A 23088-nucleotide genomic window follows, 5' to 3' on the forward strand; every position below is an offset into this window, starting at 1 on the left:
CTTGAAGCGCAGTCCGCAACCAAATTGTGCAGCCGCAGAAGCTGAAGTACCCAATGAACCTTTGCATGAAATTTGAAAGCGATATCGAACAATGTTGAAGGAGTACTCGAATAATGATATGACCGACAACATGATACAATAAACTTTCTACCATGATATTAATATTACAATCTAACGTGTGGTCAATCAATAACTCGAGGAAATTTTATGACAACACCTTATTTGGAGGCATGTGAGATTCTTGATGAGATAGTGGAAACTTCTTCGGCTTGGCAATCCCGAGCTAATGTTCTGGAAGGTGATCCCAACATGATCCATCTTCATAAAGAGTTGCATGACCATGGGCAAGCTATTGCCGAATTGACCACAACCATGACTCAATTTGCTAAGGCCCAACTTCTTGAAACCCAAGCTCCTAAGATATTTCATGCTATGGAGGGAGTAATGTCTTGGCAAATAAGAGGAGGACTAAAGGTTCACAATTTCAATACCGAGTGGAGAATTATGCACAAGATAATGACGTCTATGACCAAGATGACTCTTATCAAGAGCAAGAAGAAGAGGTAAAATTTGTGAGCAATTACCAAGGGCAACAGAGCAATTTTCAAGGCTCCAATCAAAGTCAATGGTGTACTCAAAATAACCACATCAATCTGTAATCATGAAGTTCAAATTAGGAAATCTCTCAAGCTCTTAATACTCATCCTAAGGGTGCATTACCAAGTGATACGGTAGTAAACCCAAAGGGTGGTAATAACACAGGGCATGCTATGGCGGTTATCACAAGAAGTGGAAGAGGCAGGAATGCATCCACCTCAAATGAAAGGAAACTTGTGGATGATGACTAAGTTATCTAAGAGGAGGAAATCACACATAATAATGTTCAAGTACATGATGAGGTTCAGATTGATATTGATGATAGTTTGGAGGAGACCCATGAAGAGGTGAACCCATCTAGGGAACACATTATTGACATACCAGAACCGGTAGTGCAAAAGGCTATGGCACCCTTGCCAAAGCCTCCACCTCCCTATCCTCAAAAACTTGCTCAGCAAAATGGTGAAAATCAATTCAGCAAGTTTATTCAAATGATGAAAGGTCTCTCTATCAACGTGTCATTGGTAGAAGCTTTGGAATAAATGCCCGGTTAAATAAAGTTTATGAAAGATCTTGTGATTAAGAAGAGGTCACTAAATTTTGAAAACATCAAGGTCACTCATCAAGTGAGTGCAATTGTTAATTCCATGATTCCTAAGTTGGAGGATCCCGGTACTTTCACGATTCCTTGTACTATTAGAAGTGCTAATTTTTCTAAATCTCTTTATGATCTTGGTGCGAGTATCACTTTGATGCCCTACTCGATATTCAAAACTTTGGGGATTGGAAAACCAAGACCCACATCTATGAGGTTACAAATGGTCGATCACACTATAAAGAGGCCACTGGGAGTGATTGAGGATGTTTTTGTCCGAGTTGATAAATTTATCCTTCCGGCGGACTTTGTGATTCTAGATTGTGATGTTTACTATGAAGTGCCTATCATTCTTGGGAGGCCTTTCCTTGCTACGGGTAAGGCCCTTTGTGATGTAGAAGCCGTAAAACTCACTTTCTGTGATGGTGATGAACAAGTGGTATTCCATGTGTGCAAGTCTATGCGTCAACCAAATAGCAATAAATTGTGTTGTTTTGTGGACTTCGTAACTGATGTCATTGTTGATGACACAAGTTCTACAATTAATGTTGGTGATATTTTGGAAGCCGTTTTGCTCAACTTTGATAATTATGAGATGGAAGGTTTCATGGAATATGTAAACTCTTTGCAAGGAATGGGGTCCTACAACTATGCACCCCAGAAGTTATATTTGGATCTTAAGAATAGGAAAACTCCTCCTACAAAGCCTTCTATTGACGAGCCACCTACTTTCGAGTTAAAACCATTGCCCCCTCACCTTCAGTATGAATTTCTTGGCCCTTGTTCTACTATACCGGTTATTCTTTCCTATTGTTTGACTAACGTGCAGGTTGATTCCATATTTGAGGTGTTACAAAAGAGAAAGAAAGCTATTGGGTCGACTTTGGTGGACATTTGGGGCATAAGCCCCGCATTTTGTATGCATACGATCAAATTGGAGGATGGTACGAAATCATCCATTGAGCATAAAATAAGACTCAATGAAGCTATGAGACAGGTGGTCAAAAAGGATATTATCAAGTGGTTGGATGCCGGGGTTGTCTACCCCATTTTTGATAGTTCATGGACTTCTCCGGTTCAATGTGTCCCAACGAAGGGGGCATGACTTTTGTTACCAATGATAAGCATTAGTTGTTTCCTACAAGAACAGTCACCAGTTGGAGATTTTGTATTGATTATCATAAGCTCAACAAAGTCAGAAGGAAGGACCACTTTTCTTTTCCTTTCATGGATCAAATACTTGATAGGTTGGCCGGTCGTGCTTCCTATTGTTTTCTTGATGGGTACTCAGGCTAACCCCAAATTCATACTGCTCTGGAAGATCAAAATAAAACCACGTTTACTTGTCTGTATGGTAATTTTGCTTTCAAACAAATGCCTTTTGATTTATGCAATGCACCAACGACTTTACAACGGTGTATGATGGCATTTTCACGAACATGGTGGAGGAATATGTTGAGGTCTTCATGGATGACTTCTCGGTGGCTGGATATTCTTTTAATGATTGTCTTGCTAATTTGGATAAAGTGTTGGCTAGATGTGAGGAAACAAATTTGGTACTCAATAGGGAAATATTTCATGGTTGAGGAAGGCATTATCCTTGGCCATAAAATTTCAAAGAATGGTATTGAAGTGGACAAGGAAAAGATTGAAGTGATTTCCAAGCTTCCACTGCCCACCTCGGTGAATGGTGTGTGAGTTTCTTGGGCCATGCGGGTTTCTACTGGCAATTTATCAAAGATTTCTCTAAAGTGGTGAACCCATTGTGCAAGATCCTTGATAAGGATGCCAAGTTTCATTTTAATGATGATTGTATGAGAGCTTTTGAACAATTGAAGCTCAAGTTGACAACTACTCCTATCATTTCATCTCCAAATTGGAGTTTGTCGTTCGAGCTCATGTGTGATACAAGTGATGTAGCGGTTGAGGCTATTTTGGGGCAATGCATCAACAAAATATTTCATCCAGTTTACTATGCTAGTAAGACCATGAATAATGCCCAAGTCAATTATACCATTACAGAGAAAGAGCTCCTTGCTATTGTGTTTGCTATTGAGAAGTTCTACCCGTACTTGATGGGTGCCAAAGTTATTGTCCACACGGATCATGAGGCACTTTGCTATATTATGAGCAAAAAAGAATCTAAAGCTCGGTTGATGAGATGGCTGCTTTTGTTGCAAGAGTTTGATATTGACATCCAAGGCGACCACTTGTCTCGTTTAGAGGATGAGGGGAGGCCACATGATGGCCTTGAAATAAATGATTTCTTCCCCGATGAGCAACTTTTGGAACTTTCAATGAAAGAAGTAAAATGATTCACGGATTTGGAAAATTTTCTTGTGAGTGGTATCATTCCAGATGAGTTCTCTTGAAACCAAAAGAAGAATCTCAAGAGAGATTGTCAGGACTACTATTGGAATGAATCATACCTTTTCGATTTCATAGATGTGGTGATTCAGAGGTATGTGACAGAGGAAGGGCAAGGTAATATTCTTGGGGCTTGTCATTCGTCGCCATATGGTGTCATCATGGCAAAGCGAGAACGACGGCTAAAGTCCTAAGTTGTGGTTTCTATTGGCCTACTCTCTACAAAGATGCAAACAAGTTGGGAAAATATGTGATGAATGTCAACGGGCCGGTGGAATTTGAACGAAACATGAGATGCCCCTTACAACCATCTTGGAGATTGATATCTTTAATGTTTGGGGTATCAACTTTATGGTCCCTTTCGTGAGTTCATGTGGAAACACCTACATTTTGGTCGCGGTGGATTATGTGTCTAAATGGGTCACATTTTTGCAACAAGGCTTTTGACACTTTAATTAGCAAGTATGGTGTTACTCACAAAGTGAAAACTCCCTATCACCCACAAGCTAGTGGTCAAGTGGAAGTCTCCAACTGGGAGATAAAGAGTATTTTGTCCAAGGTGGTGAATGCAAATCGAACAAATTGGTCTAAGAAGCTTGATGATGCTCTATGGACATATAGGACGGCTTACAAAACACCTATCAGAATGTCCCTATATAATTGGTGTTCAAAAAAGATTTTCATCTTCCAGTGGAACTAGAGCACAAGGCAATGTGGGCCTTGAAGAAATTGAATCTTGATTGGGATATTGCCGCTAACTTGCAGGTTGCACACTTAAATGAATTGGATGAGTTCTGGTATCATGCATATGAAAGTTCATCCTTGTACAAAGAAAAGAAGAAATATCTTCATGACAGTATATTTGGAACAAGGAGTTCAAGGCCGGTGATCTAGTGCTATTGTTCAACTCAAGGTTAAGAATGTTTCCCGGGAAGCTCAAGTCAAAATGGAGTGGTCCTTTTTAAATTGTTGGTGTGACGCCTTTTGGTGCCTTGGACATGAAAAACAAGAACAATGTAATATTTCGAGTCAATGATCACCAGGTGAAGCACTATTTGGGAAAAGATGGAGATAGCCATGTGGTGACAGTTCTTTACTCTTCTTGAGGATGCTATGACATTGTGTCGTGCCACGACGTTAAATAAGGTGCTTCTTGGGAGGCAACCAAGTTATTTTCCTTTTTCTCTTTTAGTTAAATGTTGTTTGTTTTTTAACTTGAATTGAAGTTTGCTTGCAGGTATTAGTGTTAGATGGGAAATGGTAGCTGAAGTTGTGTCATCCAGAGCAAAACTGCAGACCACACTTTTCTTAGTGCGGCCACAGAAAAGGAATGCGAACCACAGAAGATTTTGTGTGGCCATAGATTTCATTTGCGGACCACAATTGCAAGGATCGTTTCAAGTTCCAAATGGAAGGTCCTCTGAACTTTTCTCCCAATAGTGCGGATTAAGTTTGTGTACCATCACGAATTATGGGGTCACAAAAGTACACTATCAGAGAAGTGGTTGAAGTAAAGTGTTAGAAGTGCGGCCGCACTTGACGAAGTGCAAACCGCACATCTATTTCCTTCATTAATGGCCAACTAACAGAGTGCATACCGTACTTGGAATTGTGCGTCCGCACACGCCTCTTTAAACCCTCACTCTCTTCTAAGTATAAATAGAAAAATGGCCCATCCTTTTAAACTTTGCACCATCTCCACTATTATATTGTTACTGTAAGAGTTGCCCACGTACTTGCATTTTGGATCACAAACAACCCTTCATACTCACTTGGGTCTTAGTACACTAGCACTATCTGGTATGCATCACTTTAATAATGTTATTTTTATTTTGACTTTTTAACTTATTTTTAGGCCATCTATTATTGCATTTCCTTAATGTGTCCATGTGGGGTAGTTTAGCATAGAGTATTTGTCAAAGCATGCTTAGATAGGGTTGGGATGTTGATTATCATACTTATACCATGTTTTCCAGTAGGATTGAACACATTTTTACTTAACCTAGGTTGAAAGACTTATTGCCGTATTGTTCTTAGCTGTGCAGACTGCACTTGAAATTGTGCAGTCCGCAGACATCTACTGGATAACTTGTTATGCTAGTTGATTATGGGGAGACACTTGATTGTGCGGACAGTGGATTTTATTATACGACAGTAGAGGGAGGTCTGCACTGATAGTTAGAGAACCCACTCTTTGAGAATCTCAAGTGTGGATCGCAAACATTTTTGTGCAGACCGCAAATAAATTCTGCGGCCGCAGAATGAGGTCACACTGTCCATCAGAGACCTTGCTCTGAGGACTTAGAACAACTATGCCGAAGTGCGGCTCGCAGTTAGAATTGTGCGGCCCACACTTCCACTTTGTGGAACGTACTCCAAAATGTGCGGACCATACTTGTACTTTATCTACTGCATGCTGCAAACTTGAAACACTACTGCTTCTATGGTGTCCTCAAATGCTTATATGACTCTTAACTATTTTATAATACGTATATCAACTGACAAATATCTTTGTGCATACACAAACAATGGTGCGATCAAGAGGACAAGGAGAGTCTTCAAAAGTAAGGGGATAATTAGGAAGGGGCAGAGGTGCCATGCACCTGAGTATACAACGACCATTACAAAGAAATTCACTTCAGGTCGGGGAAAAGGTAGAAGCCTCTCAGAGTCAAGTTCTTATGCCCTATCTAGGAAGGTCTCAGAAGGGAATTTTGTGTCTCTACCTGAAGAGCACAACGGGGAGCAATCTAGGCCGTAGGGGCAGTCTGAGCCCCTAGATGAACCTTCCACATATCACAGTACCTCCCAGGGCTCCTCTAGTGACAGTCATGAATCCAACGCAACTACTCCGGACTTTGATTCTGATGATGCCCCAGGTGATGGGAGAGGGGGAGAAAGTGCACAGGTAGGCATTGCTCAGACTAAGAAGAAGGTGATCTGGGAAGGCCGGTTCTTGAGTTTGCAAGCATACATAGACTTCCAGGTGTGGTGGAAGGAGAGATACTTGACTCATGAAAGTAAATCCTCCTCAAAGACATAGGAAAATACAACCCCAAGGTATTAGAGCAGTTTAAAAAGAGAAAGGGGTAGATGTAGTTTACTATGAAGCTGGTGGATGTGAAAGAGCATCTTGTTCGAGAATTCTACGCCAACACGGCGCATATTCTCAAAGGGAAAAAGATCACCAAAGTGCTCAACTCAAAAGTAAAGTTTTATTAGCACACTTTGAATGCATACCTTGGATAGGATGATGTGGAGCCAAAGGAATATTTGGAAAAGTTGGCTCAAAAAGAGGAGGCTAGACCATGGCTTGCTGAGATTCTTGCACCTGAACCTACTCCTCCTTGGATAAGTGCCGGGGTGCCAATCCTCCACAATATTTTAGCTTTGAGGCAATAGGGTGGCAAACCTTTGTGTGCAGCAGACTTGACCAGTGCCTGAATGAGAATAGCCTGCCCTTGGCAAGAGTTGTTATGGTAGCTTCTATCATGCCAAGGTACCCAATCAATGTTGGTGCCCTGATGTCGGCCAACATATCACTTGTGGCACTGCAGGGTACAATATATTATCCCTACCCCAGCACTATCGCTGAGTATCTGACTAATACCAAGGTGGAGCCTAGGCCATTTGACACTAAGGTCAAGCCGACTGGTCCCTTTGAGCGGTACTAGCTGCAAGACCCGAGGAACACAAAGAAGAGCATTCAACCTTTTACTACTGCTGGCCAGTATGATGAGCCGGTAGGTATAGTCCCCAGTCCCTCTGACATTCTATCTACTTCAACTAATTCTTCCGCTAGTGCTAGAGCTACCATTCCTGAGCCATCATCCTCAGCCCCCTACTACAGTGCCTATACCAGCTCCAAGGCCGGTATCTTTGCCGACAAGTCCATTGCCTGCCTTGCGGGTCTCTCAAACACTAGCAAGACTCAACAACTGGATGTAGACATCCAACTGAAATATGTTCGAGATTTCTACTACAATTTCAATTTAGTCACCTTCACAAACACCACTGAATCCCTCTGACATAGATCAGAAGCTCACCAAGGTCTTGGACAACCATAAAGTGATCACGGATACACTAGTACGACATGGTGAGTGATTGAGTGGTTGACCAAGCAGGTAAAGAAGATGTGAAAGACACAAGCCATCAAGAAGGCGGTTGATGCACTTCAAGCTGAGGTGGCGAGGATAACTAAGGTCGGTGATTTGTCTTTTGACATGCTACTAGATCCCACCCAGCCTCACCCAGATCCGTCTTCTCATGAGGATCTCGCTTCTTAGACTGAGGAATCGTGCCTTGCATCCACCACTACTTAGGTGGTACATGATATGCTTAGCTCTTAGGCCGCTCCCGCACACGATGACGAAATCATTCGGTTAGTTGAGCTGGCTGAGACTAATGCTACTGGTCACACTTTGATGATTGAGGACACTTCAGGAGTTTCTTCCGCCTCTCTGCTCTTTGATCTTATTTTGCTAAGCATTGGGGACAATGCTTCTTTTTTGGGGGGGGGAGGGCGAGAATTCTATCTATGATGATTGGATACATTTGATAACATTAGAATGTAATAATTAGGGACAATCATCATCATCTATTTATGACGATGATTGGATACATTTGACAACATTGGAATGTAATAATTGGATAATTCTATTTTTATTTTATCTTTAGTATTTTATTACATATTTTAGTATCTTTAATTATGTTTGTTTTGGTAGTTTAAATTTTTTATGTTTTCCTTACTATTGTTGATTATAAGCCTTTGGTTTTCTTAATGCCTCGGTTATTTCCAAAGGTGGTCTTTTGTGTGAACCGTGTGACTCTTACCGAGGATATATAGCATGATAACTTTCTTAAGGGAATGAGTCAGTTTCATGCGTAGGTAATATTAGTAGTAAGTAGTACTGACTAAAGGCCCTAATCAAGTCAGTTTATACAAAAGGGTTATTTATGCTTTATGTGGCACCAACATACTTAACTGCATATTTATGGTTTAAAACAAGGTTTTTGGAAGAATTAGCTCTAGTAAAAGTGAGTTTAAGGTTCTTGAGTTGTCTTTGATAATCATTAGATGGTTGAAATGACCATAGTGATCTTTAACTTGACTCTGATTGTTGAGAGTTTTAGACTCTATCCTCTTTTACGGTCTAGTTGCATAAGAGGTGAGATGAAATCTTGTTGCTAGTCCAAGTACTTGAGTGAATAGTCCAGAACTTGCCCCGAACGTGCTTCTAGGTGAAATTCTAAGTTTGCTTGGTTTGAAAAATGATTATAGGTTTTCTTTGGACTGTTTGAGCTTTCTATTGCCACCCTATAATCGTTATCCCTAGTCAACCCTTTTGAGCCTTTAGCCTTTATCTGTTGATAACCTTGCTATAAGCCTTTACCTATTTATTTTTTTATCATAATCCTCTCTTGGCACCCGAACCTTCCTTAGCACTCATATGTAATAAGTGGCTCAAAGCCTATGTTTGGGGGGAAAGTTGAGGAATCTAAAAGAGGTAACAAGGCACTGAAAGGAGAGAAAATAAATGATCTCCATGAAAGAGAAAGTACAAAAAAAAAGAACAAAAAGAAAATAGAAAAAGAAAATAAAAGGGGAGATTGATGAAATTCAAGAGAGGTAATAATCTCTAATATGAGCATCAAGGGAGAAAAGGAATGAAATAAAAAATAAAGAGTGATGGCAAGCCTCTCTAGACCCCCCCCCCCCCCCCCAAAAAAAAGAAAAAAGAAAATGCCTCTAAGAGTTGGTAAATGTGAGCCAAGAAATGAAAATATGGAATGCTTAGGGAAGAGTGTCACCACTTACCCATATGGTATCCTACCCAATCCAAAAGCCTTCATTACAACCCCAAATAAGTCGTACTTGATTTTGAACAGAGTAACGTTACATTGGTGGCGATCTATATGAGGGGCAAGCCTATGGTACTTGAATCTTTATTTGTGACATTCCTTTGTGAGAGAAGAGTGAAACCTTTATTGCTTTAGAAATTGAGTGTTAAATCTTGAAATGAGCATGGCAAATGGAAGGTAGAAGAGGAAGAGTTTAGAGTCCACCATGATTTACATAAGAGAATAATATTCCTTGATTAGTGAAGTTAATTCTTGAAGCTCAAATGTCACACTAGAGTTACATGCAAGTTGCACATTTTTGAAAAAGTTTGACATCTTGTCGAAAATGCATGCGTATTGTGGGTAAGTGTTGGTCCCTACTGATTATAAATGACTTATAAGTGACTCTTGGAAATGAAGTTTCACTGAGGGGAGGTGGTAACTAATCTAGTATCTTGAGGACAAGCAAAGACTTAAGTTTGGGAGAGTTGATAAGTGTGGATTTTAACCACTTACTAGTGCCTCCTCTTTTTAGTTTTAGTCCGAAAGTAGTGATTTTTGTTTCCCAATCTAATAAAAATGTGTGAATTGCAAGTATGCTAGAGGATGTGAGCTCAATAAAGAAATCTAACTCAAAGAAGAGATGTCCCGTCTCAAATAGTCAAAGAGGAGAAGTGCAAAGAGATGTGCGGTCTGCAGAATTTATTCTGCGGCTGAAAATGCAGCTTGCAATTGGTAGAAAGTAAAGTGCAGCCACAGACTAAACCCTGAAGCTTCAGAGGATCCTAGCAGTAGTGCGGTCCGCACACCAAAATGTGAGGTCGCATTTGAAGTTGCATTTACAAGATTGAAGATGAGAGAAGATACAAAAGAGCAAGTCTAAAGCCTCCTTGAAGTGCAGTCTGCAGCCAAATTGTGCGGTCGCAGAAGTTTATGCGCGTACGCAGAGTTCGTCAAACTGAAAATCACTGCCATACAACAAACTGAAGCGCGGACCGCACTTGAAATTATGTGGCCACAAAACCTCCCGAAGGCCATTTTTTCCAGCAAATTTCAGAGAGTTATAAATAAATTAGAAACATTTTTTAGGGCAACCTTTGTACTATAGCAGCTGGTAGTGGTTAGACTTAGCCATTTTGGGAAATTTGTGACTAAAATTAGAGAAGATCCATTAATTTTTCCGTTTAATTGTAGTCTGATGTCTTCAATTACTTCTTCTTTTCACGTTTCCATGCTTATGATTATGAGTAGCTAGATTTTATCTTGGGTGGTGTCCCAACCCTAGTGTGTAAAACTTATGGATATTTAATATTAATGCTTGTTATTGATCGGATGTATGTTATTTAGTCTTGTTTATGCTTTATATCTAGAATTAAAGGTTGAAAATATTTATTCATGCCTATTTGACTTAGTTCTTACTTGAGAAAGAGGAACCTAGTCTAGGAAAACTTGTCTAACAAGAAATTAAACTAGTTAAAGTATTGATTAGTTTGATTGAAGGATTAGAACTAGATATAGGGATAATCTCACTTGGACTCATATCAATTGTTTAGAGTGCTATCCATTTGGTCTCGAGAAAGCCAATTTGGACATAATCACTCTTTGACCAAGAGGTATTGAGTGGGTACTCGAGCATTGATAGTCATAACACACTTGATCTACCAAACAATCATAGATTTAATCTACCCATTAGGTTTACACCTAGATGAAGGTTACATCCCTAGTCTTTTCCCTTATTTGATAAAAATACTAAAAGTATTTCACTCACTTTTTTCTTACTAGTTAGTTCATTCTGTTAGAAGTTAATTTAGATAACAATTATCCCTACTTGTTTGAAATCTAGATTTAGTTATTTCAAGTTATTTTCTTAAGTGTTTACTTTAGCACCAAAGTAAACTCCCTGCGGATTCGACTTCGACTCGTATTGGGATTTATAATTGCAATGACCATTTCATACTCGTTAATTGGGTATGAATTGGACGTGATCAGCACTTCGCGTGCTTGCTGTTGATACACCTGGGTTTGGTGAGTATGAGGATTATGGCTCGATAGGTATCCCCATATGGATTAATATGTCGGATCGGGTTACGCGCCGCAACAAAGTTATGTTGGGATATAATTCCTTGTGCTTATTATATGTGTTTTGTTTCTCCTTTGTGGGATTGATCCATAGCATTGTGCTTTTGTGGTTGTATTTGTTGAACTTGTTTGTTAGTTCTCTTATTTGGTTCTCTTTCCATCTTTGGTTATATTACAGTTATTGCTTGTTTGTTGCACAGGTATGTGGTTCTAGGTGCCATTTGGCATGGCCTATCGGTCGAGTAGCTTGTATTGGGTGGGACAAGGTTATTGGACCTGGAATTAGTGCAATCAAATTTGGATGAGGTATGTTTGGAAAAGAATGTCATTTGTCAGCTCAGAATTTGGCTGTGGTTCTTGTCAAGCGAGAGAACTCCGCGACTTATTGATTTGATGGGTGGTTATGAATTTCTACATATTTATTTTATCATTAGTAGTGTTGAGAAGGTTTGTCATGAGGTCTTATTTGATATGAGGTATGTTACCAGTACCAGATATGGTAATGGATAACTAATGTGGTCGGAAGATATTTCTATGAGTAAATGAGTTATACGATACATTATATGGTTATATCTTTGGAGTAAATTTATAGTTTAGTGCAGTTATTGGGGAATGATATAATGTATATACACAAGAATCAGATCTTAGAATGAGTTTCGGAAGTTGTAATTTGGTTCTAAGGATCATTTAGGATTGCGTTAATGGGCTTATGTGGATTGAGGTGACGAGTAATCACCCATGGGTATATGTGCCTGATGTGTTATACAATGATTTGGAAGAATTAGAATGATTCTTGAAACGTTAAAGGACAAATGTATGTTTATGTGGGGAAGAATGTAACGACCCGGCCTGACCCGGCCTGTTGTTTTTAGATTTAGCATTCCATTAAGTGATCTGAGACTTTGAGTAGCTTCATATTGTCATGACCCAAAATCCCACTATGTCGTGATGACACCTAACCCAACCCTCTAGGGAATCCAAACAATATAAGTACAATTATAATGAGAAATCATCAATATCAATAATAAAAACCGCAAAAGAATTCAATACAACTATTCCAAGGAATGGTAGTACAAGTCGTGACCCACTATGATTTAGATTTATGAGGCTGATAGAAGAGTAAATACAACATATGTTTGAAGTTTACATAAACAAAAATGAGATCCTAAACTACCATGAACAAGAGCTAGTCGAATCGGGAACGCTGGTACATCTTCAATACATGCTCCGTCTTCCACAGTTACTCAGCTCCAAATTTTGTACGCAAAGTGCATAAGTGTAGTATGAGTATAACTGATCCTATATACATAGTAAGTATCTTGACTAATCTCCGAGAAGTAGTGACGAGGTTTTTAAGTTAAAAGATACTCACTTTGCATAACTTGTGCAACTCAATAACATATATTACATAGTGAGATAACCTAGAGAAAAGACAATTACAGAATAAAGAATATCAATAGTAAAGGTGCACAACTCAGGTAGGGAAATAACCAACTCTCCCATTTAAACAATCAAACCAATACAACTTGCATCAACTCCATTCACGGAGATATATGCACCATATAAGGATTGTGCTCAAATTCTCTTACATGACCGTAAACCTGTGCCCAACACGATACAATACCATTGTATGCTGACCACCTTCCTTTTACATCAATCAGATAAAAATGAGATATCTACTCAACATAGGTAAATCCATCTTGACGACCAAATCATCAAATAATAATAGAGGCACAGATTAGCATGTCAGATGCAACATAAAAATCATGTAAATGAAATGCATGAAAAAAAAACGTATTCATAGGCCTATCAAGAATGTCCTCTCATACCACCACATAAACATCATCAAGAATGCCACCCTTAGTTCGACACATGTGCAATATCAAATGCTGTCCTTATTTTGTCACATGTGAAAATCACCACCCTTATTCTGCCACATGTGCAACCCGAAAATGCCATAATTATTTCTCCACATGCTCATAACAATAATCACAATCGCACGACAAAGAGCTCGTGACACAATATCAATCACAACCGCACGGTAAAGACCTCGTACCATAATATCGATCACAATCACATGACAAAGGCCTTGTGCTAACACCCAATCAATCCACCCAACATGCTAACATGTGCCATACTCATATAAAATATAGATAAGAAATTATCATCAAGATCCATATCCTCATAATTCATCAATAAAGTGTACAAGGACGTGGAAGTAGTAACGTGCAGATGTGTGCTCAAAACATAAGACATGGATCAATTTAGCAATGATCCCACAAATGCCCGTCTGCGCTAATTAGAAAAATAAGAAATAAACATGATCTCTAGCATGAAATAATGAACCTGTGTAGCCATATAAAGGATCACACATATATCACAGAGAGAACACATTCAATTCAAGGCACAACACGAGAGCGACAAGTACGGGTGTGTGTTCAAAACATACATATGCCCACTTCCGAGGCAATGTATAACATCAATCTCAAGATTAGTTCATCATGTTCAAAATAAGGCATTACTACCCTCGCATTAAATAGAACATACGACCAAGAAGAATTATCTAGATTCTATCGCGAGCATGAATACCGATGGTACATGTATATATGCTCGTTACCTCATATATACATAACCTCCGTACATAGTAATGTAAATTATTAGGAGAAATTCTCTTACCAAAGTTAGGCAAGTTATTTACCTCATTCGGGTTGTCCAAAGGTCCAAATTGCATTTCCTTGAGAAATCAACTCTAACTAGCTCAACTCTAGCCAAATATCATCCAAGGAAGTCCGCAAATGCCATTGGGGATGTTCCCAATCCATAAGCCTCGATCTTTAAAGAATTTCCCAAAAATCAATAAAAGTCAACCCTAGCCTTGCAAGCCCGAAACCCGGAACCAATACTAAAATCCAGTGACCCAAAGCTCCAGTGCCCAAACTTTCCCTCTACGCGAACACGTTCTGCCTTTTACAAACGCATATACCTGTTGCCAATACTTAGTGAATGCGTGACTGACCACACGATCGTGTAAAACAAAACCCCCAGCTCCCCAGCAAACATTACGCGAATGCGATTAAACCTTTACGATCGTGAAGAACATCAGGGACGCTAGAGCACCAACAATGCAAGCATAGTCTTAAATAGTCCAAAACCTCCCCGAAACTCACTCGAGCTCCTCGGGACACCGTCCAAACCTACCAACAAGTCCATATACAGTATCCAGACCTATCCAAAGGCTTTAAATACCACAAATAATGTCAAAACCAATAATCAAACACCAAAACTAAACATAGAACTTTCCTTATTCAAGAACTTCAAATAATCACAATCAAGCGTCCGATTCATACGAAATTAACTCGGAATAAAACAAAACTTTACACATTCAGATGATAAAACCGACCTATTCAGATTCCCGACACAATAATTCAAACCCGATAGCCTCAAAGTCAACACATGATAAAACTTATGAAATTACTAAATCTTCAAATTGTCAACTTTCGACAAAAAGAGCTAAATCATCCTAGGAAGCTCCAAATATAAATCGTGGCATATGCCTAAGTACAAAATCACCCTAAGAACCTATTGAAACACGAATCAAAGGTCGTTTACTCATAAGTCAAACATTGGTCTCTTCCAACTTAATTTTTCCAAATTGAGAATTACCCTTCCGAATCAAACCCGAACTTCCCAAAAATCAAAACCAACCATGCACACAAGTTGTAATACATCATATGAGGGTATTCAAGACCTTAAACCACCAAACGGAATGCCAATGCACAAAACAACCCGTCGAGTCATTACATTCTCCCCTACTTAAACGTACGATTGTCCTCGAACGTGCCAATAATCATTCCAAAGTCGTCCAATCACTGTATAAACTGATTATGCACATACCCATGGGTGATCCCATATCACCACATTCCATATACGTCCATTATCAAAATCCCAACTGAAGATCCTTTCTTCCACCTTAGTCCACAAACCCGGTACCGATAACATACCTCATATCAAATAAAACCTTATTCCAAACCTTCACAACACTGTTAATGATGAAAGAAACATGAAGATCTCATAACCGTTCTCGAGATCAACAAGTCGTGGAGCTCCCTCGCCCGACAAAAACCATCACCAAATTCTAAGCTGACTAATGACATCATTCTTTCAAACATACCTTATCCCTATCCGATTGTTCCAATTTTAGGTCCAATAATCTCATCTCACCTGATACCAGCTGCTCGACCGATAATCCACATCCAATGCCTCCTTGAGCTACTTACGATGTGATCTGCACCCAACAAGCAACAACTAATATGTAACCAAAAATTGAAGGAGATCCAAATAAGAGAACTATCTAGTAGACTATATTCCCTTGTGGAGGTGAGTGGAGTAAGTTGTGAAGCTTAGAACTCTAATTACCAACTAATCCAACAGGTACAACCCCAATAGTACCATGCCATGAATCCATCCCACAAAGGAGAAACATAACACACGAAATAACCACAAAGAATCACATCCTAACATGACCCCGCTGCGGCACATATTCCGATCCAAATATACCTATCTACATGGAATACCCATCGAGCCATAATGATCACAATCTACAACCACATGTGTATCAGTAGAAAACACGTGAAGTGCATGAACATAACCATGGAAACATATATAGCATAATATACCACATACAGAAAAAAAAAACTACTAAGGTGCATAGGAAACCCAACATCCCAGGAGCCATCTCGCTCAAATTTTACCACAAGGCGTAAACAGAACCACACAATACGTGTGAATAGTCAAGTAGTATCACAACCTATCGTAGCATAAGAGAGTAACACATGGAACATATCTGAACATGAATAAGACCAACTTTAGTCAATGCCACACCCCTTGTTGCACCTTATTTTCCATGAGTCAAAACAAGATTTAACTAGTAATTTCCCTGTTGATGATAGAAGAGAGTTGCCATCTATTATTTAAAGGTATACTAGGGAACCTATTTAGTTACCAAGATCATTTCTCTATTAGTCTGTTAACAGGTGAGATTTTGGGTAAGGGTTCTTCTTCTTCTAAGGGAAGGTGTTAGGCACCCCTGAAAATCTACCCGAGGTAGATCCATAGGACTTAGACTAGGTTAAAAGGATTAGTTATCTATTGTCACGACCTAAAATCCCTACATGTCGTGATGGAGCCTAACACACCGGTTAGGCAACTCGAAACTTGATAACGAAGGAAAACAGAATAACAGAATTTACAGAAATAACATAAGTCTAAAGTCTCAATACAATATAACTGCTAATACAAAGTAAATTCCCAGAAACTGGTAAATACGGAGTCATGAGTTTCTACAACGGAATACAAGTCTAAAACTGAACAATAAATACATTGCCTGAACTGTAACAGCAATATGAAAGGAAAAGACAAGTCAAAGTGCGACCAAAGATGCAGCTTCACCTCATCTCTAGAAGATAGTCCAACAAACAAGACAACACCTGAGAACTGGTCCCCACACCTGTATCTACACAATTAAGTGCACAGTGTAGTATGAATATAACCGACACAATATACTCAATTAGTATTGTAAATAAAATATGACGAGGTAAGAAAGGAACAAATTATTAAATGATACTAGCTACCACATGTGTAGTTTCATCTTTTAAACCAGTAGAGAACAATAATGGAATCAAATCATAAAGTTCAGTAAGAAAACATATGTGTGTGTATGTGTATAGTTTCTCAAATTCCCTGCTCAGTCAATAATCAGCATATAGAGATTATATGCAGTTAAATTAGATAAATGATCAAGGAAATTTCAAGTAAAGATAAAATGCAAAATCAAAACATAACACTGGCTAGATTTCCTCAACTTTTCCATATCCGTACCAAACCACTGATAAGTTTTCTCAATAACCACGTGTACACAATCAAGAAAGAAATATGAGAGGGTGACCCTAGGGGGATGGATCAATATCCACATGCAAGCACAACCAATTCAATGTGCTACCAACCCGGCGTGGTCACAGGCTCAATATCATAATCTGCCCGTTGTGGTTACAGGTATAACAGTACAATCCGGCCAGCATGGTCACATGCATAATAACACAATCCACTCGGCGTGGTCACATGCACAACAACACAATTCGCCCGGCATAGTCACATGCTCCTAGTCCGACTATAACATACAGGAGCAAATAAACAAGTATCGTGTATGAAATGAGTGAATAACAAATCTCATACTACTAGACTGGTATAAACGACATGATAAAGTGTAGGCATGTGCAAGGTGTACTATCATAACTCAAACCGACAATTTCATCAGAGAATGACATTTATCAGTTCATTCATGGATTGAATGCAACCTAAAAATGGCTCAAATAGTTCACAACTATGTCACAAATGTGCGAAGCATCATAACTTAAGGTTTAACAGTCAATTCTAGGCTCAATATAGCCTGGCCACAACCCGAGCATGAATAAATAATCCCGGTGGTGGCACATGGGTAATCCCACGGATGCGCGCACCCAATAGCACGTAGCTATCACAATAATTCAGGCAACTAGTGGCTCAACCGAGTTTAGATAAGAAACTTACCTCAAGCAAATCAAATCACTCCGCTAGCAGGCCCTTACCACATGTATCAATCTCCAGGAGGCTCGAATCTAGCAAAAAATAACGCAATACTATCAATAAAAGCTATAGGAATTGATTTCAACTGATAAAGCTAAGATCTTTAACCAAAATCAAAAAATCAACCACAGGTCCATGCCTAGGAACCCAACAAAATTCACAAAATCCGAACACCCATTTAACAATGAGTCCAACTATACCAAAATCATCCAATTCCGACCACAAATCGACCCTCAAACCCCCAAATCTTACTCTCCAATCGCTACTCCAAAATTGCCCAAATTTCACCTTAAAAATACATAATCTAAGGGTAGAAATCAACGGGCATTCAATATTATTGGACAAAAGTGATAAAGAAATAGCTTACCTCTTGATTTGTAGTGAAATCCCTCTCAAATATCGCCCCTAGCCGATCTCCCCAAGTCCAAATGTGAAATAATACTCTAACCCTCATTTTTCAAATTAAATAGTCTGCCCAGTAGTTCCTCTTTGGAATCGCGGAAAGTCCCTCGCGATCGTGAAGAACAAAAAATCGCTACATATAAAATACTCTTCACGAACGTGGTGACTAATTCCCTCAAAGGTACGCGATCGCAAACACACACATGCGACCGCGTAAAACAACGTGCATGACATCCCAGGTCTCCTCTTCCTTCTTAGCGAATGCGACACCTCTGACGAGTTCACATATAACTAACTCCCCAAGGTTCACGATCATAGACCAATTCTCACGAACGTGTAGAACAACTTCATCAGTCACCCAAACAACCCTTCGCAAACGGGTATAAGGAAACCAGACACTAGCAAATTCAGCAACTCTACAAGGACAAACTCAATCTGCAATCAATCTGAATCTCACCCGAGGCCCCCAAGACCCCATCCAAACCTACCAACACATCGTAAAATATCGTATGAACTTAGTCAAACTTTGAAATCACATCAAACAATATCAAAAACACAAATCACACTCCAAATCAAGCCCGATGAATTATTGAATTTCCAACTTCTAAAACCAATGCCAAAACACACCAAATCAACTTCGATTGACCTCAAAGTTTGCACACATTTCATAAATGACACAATAGACCTTTTCTAACTTTCGTACCAAAAATTCAAGCCCGGTAACAATACTCAAAATGACCGATCGGGTTGTTATATTCTCCCTCTCTTAAACAAACGTTCGTCCTCGAACGGGTCTAGAATCATAGATGGACCCTTAAATAAGTGTTGATAGTTGCTCCACATCTTCCGCTTGGTCTCCTAAGTAGCCTCCTTGGCCGGCTGACATCTCTACTATACTTTCATTGAATGTATATTCTTTTATCTCAACTTTTGAACCTGCTGATCCAAAATGGCCACCGACTCCACATCATAAGTCAAATCCCCATCTAACTGAACCGTGCTGAAGTCTAAAACAGGAGACAGATCACCGAAATACTTTCGGATCATGGAAACATATAATATTGGGTGAACTCTCGATAGACTAGGTGGCAATGTAAGCTTGTAAGCCACCTCTCTAATCCTCTCAAGCACCTCAAAAGGGCCAATATACCAAGGGCTCAACTTGATCTTCTTCCCGAACCTCATAACATCCTTCATGGGTGAAACTCTGAGCAATACCTTCAATTCCACCATGTAGACAACATCACAAACCTTTTGATTGGTGTAACTCTTCTGTATAGACTTTGTCGTGCGAAGTTGATCTTGAATCAACTTAACCTTTTACAAAGTATCCTAAACCAAGTCAGTACCAAATAGCTTAGCCTCACCCGGCTCAAACCAACCAACCAAAGACCAGAATTGCCTCCCATACAAGGCCTCATACGGAGCCATCTGAATACTCGTTTGGCAGTTATTGTTGTAGGCAAACTCGGCAAGCGATAGAATTTTACCCAAGAATCAAGTCACGTAACCCATCAATGTTGGGCACACAAATCGGACCCTGCATCCGTAACACCCCATCATCCTCAATTAAAACCTCCTTGGCATCACTGTGCTGAATTGTGTCCTTAATGACTAGCAAGTGAGGGTCGTCATACTGACGCTCTCTAATGCACTCATATAAAGAATACCGAGAAACCAAGCAAGCTTACCCGACTATGCTCCGAAACATCCAACCTCACAAACTAATTGGCCAAGGCTTGAACATCTGCTGCAAGAGGTCTCAAAAAAACATGAATATATGCAAGACTACCCATACTCACCGCCTTTCTCATCAAGGCATCGGCCACCATATTGGCCTTCCCGGGATGATACAAAATAGTAATATCATAGTCTTTTAATAGCTCTAACCACCTTTATTGCCTCAAATTTAGATTCTTTTGCTTGAACAAGTGCTAAAGGTTGTGATGATCTGCAAATACCTCACAACTCTAAATCATGAACGAGTAGTTTTTCTCATGGGGCTTCAATTGGTAAAAATCATATGCAATCACTATACCCTATTGCATCAAGATACACCCAATACCATTCTGAGAAGCATTTCAATACATTGTATATGAACCCGATGCTGAAGGTAAAACTAGAATTGGAGTTGTGGTCAAGGTAGTCTAGAGCTTCTAAAAGCTCTCCTCACACTCATCAGACCACATGAATGGGGTCGCCCTTCTAAGTCAATCTAGTCAAAGGTACTACAATGGACTAGAAGTTCTCTGCGATACGGCGATAATATCTGCCCAAGCCAAGAAAGCTCCGAATCTCAGTAGTTGAAGACGGTATGGGCCAACTCTGAACCACCTCAATCTTCTTCAGATCTACCTTGATCCCCTCACTGGACACCACGTGCCCTAAGAATGCCACAGAAACGAACCAAAACTCACACTTGGAGAATTTATCATAAAGCTTCTCCTCCCTCAATGTCTAAAGTACAATCCTCAGATGCTGCTCCGCGAGTACATTAGGATATCATCAATAAATACTATGACAAACAAATCAAGATATAGCTGGCACACACTGTTCATCAGATGCAAGAATGTTGCTAGGGCATACGTCACACAAAATTACATCTCAAGGAACTCGTAGTGACCATAGCGGGTCCTGAATGCCGTATTTAGAATATCAGAATCCCGAATCTTCAACTGGTGAAACCTAGACCTTAAATCAATCTTAGAGAATACTTTAGCTCACTGAAGCTAGTCAAAAAGTTATCAATGCGCGACAAAGGATACTTGCTCTTAATTGTAACTTTGTTCAACTGCCTATAGTCGATGCACATCCGTATAGTACCATCCTTCTTCTTCATAAATAGAATAGGTGCACCCCAAGGCGACACTGTTGGCCTACTGAACCCCTTATCAAGAAGCTCATGAAGCTGCTTTTTTAATTCCTTCAACTCTGATTGTTCCATGCGATACAGAGGAATAGAAATGGGGTGAGTGCCCGGCACCAAGTCAATACCAAAATCAATGTCCCTATCAGGTGGCATGCCTGATAGGTCTACAGGAAACACATCTGAAAAGTATCGCACTATCAGAACAAAATCAATGGTAGGAGTATCAGCACCAACATCCCTCATAAAAGCCAAATATGCCAAACACCCCTTCCCAACCATCCTTTGGGCCTTTAGATATGAAATCAACATACTGGGAACATAGTCCAGATAACCTCTCTACTCGATCCTCGGTAACCCCGGCATCGCAAATGTCATGATCTTAGTGAGACAATCCAGAATAGCATGACATGGGGACAACCAATCAATGCCCAGAATCACGTCAAAATAAACCATACTAAGAAATAAGAAATCAACTCTTGTCTCCAATCCCCCAATGGTCACCACACACGACTAATACACATAATCCACAATAATAGAATCACCCACCGATGTAGATACATGAACAGGCAAAACTAAGGACTCACGGGGTTTATCCAAATAATGAGCAAAATACGATGATAGATATGAATAAGTGGAACCAAGGTCAAATTATATGGACGCATCCCTATGGCACACCGAAAGAATACTTTTGATCACTGCGTCTAAAGCAACGACCTCTGGCCTGGCAGGCAAAGCATAACATTAAGCATGCCCACCACCTGATCGGCCTCCCCCTCTAGGGCGACCTCTAGCTACCTAAGCCCCACACCGAGCTGGCTGAGCGGGCGGTGAAGTAACTGTTGTAGAAGTCATAGCATGTGATCTCTGCTGTGGAACCCTACTCAATAATCTGGGGCAATATCTCTTGGGATAACTCAAATCCCCGCACTCGTAGCTATCCCTCCTATTAGGCTGCTGACCGTGATAACCTAAGAAACTATATGTAGAAACCTGGGAAGATGAAGCATGGTAAGAACTCTGTGTTGGTCATGCACTGAATGATGACTGGCCCGAACGAGCATTGTAGGAACCATGTCTAACTAATGCACCATGATAAACCAGGCAAGCTATCTGAGCACGCTTGTAAGGATGACCCCTGCTTTGATGGGACTGTCCTTTTGAAGAAACACTACTGAAACCACCTAAACCACGAGGCCTCTTGGCCTCCCTCTCCTCGTGCTCCTGGATGCAAATCTGCTCTAGACGCCTAGCAATAGCAACCACCTCGTTGAACCTAACACCTGATGCAATCTCCCAAGTCATGATGAAACATAGTTCATAGTTGAGGCCATCAATGAACATCCTGATCCTCTCCCTCTCAGTGGGAACTAACCATATCACGTGATGAGCCAACTCTAAAAATCTCATCTCATACTGGGACACTGACATACCCTCCTAGCGTAGTTGCTAAAATTGCCTACACAACTCCTCTCTACAGGTCTATGGAACAAACTTCTCGATGAAGTGAACTGAGAACTCATGCCACGTAAGTGGTGCAATGCCAACTGGCCTGCTCAACTCATAGGCCTCTTACTATCTAAAGGCTTCCCCCGATAGCTAAAAAGTAGTGAATGAGACTCCACTAGTCTCCAGATACCCACCGTGCGAATGATCCACTAGCATCTGTCTAAGAAATCCTGAGCATCCTCTGACTCAACCTGGCTGAAAGCTAGAGGCC

This window comes from Nicotiana tabacum, chromosome 17, assembly GCF_000715075.1.
Source record: "Nicotiana tabacum cultivar K326 chromosome 17, ASM71507v2, whole genome shotgun sequence".
NCBI classification, from domain to species: Eukaryota; Viridiplantae; Streptophyta; class Magnoliopsida; order Solanales; family Solanaceae; genus Nicotiana; species Nicotiana tabacum.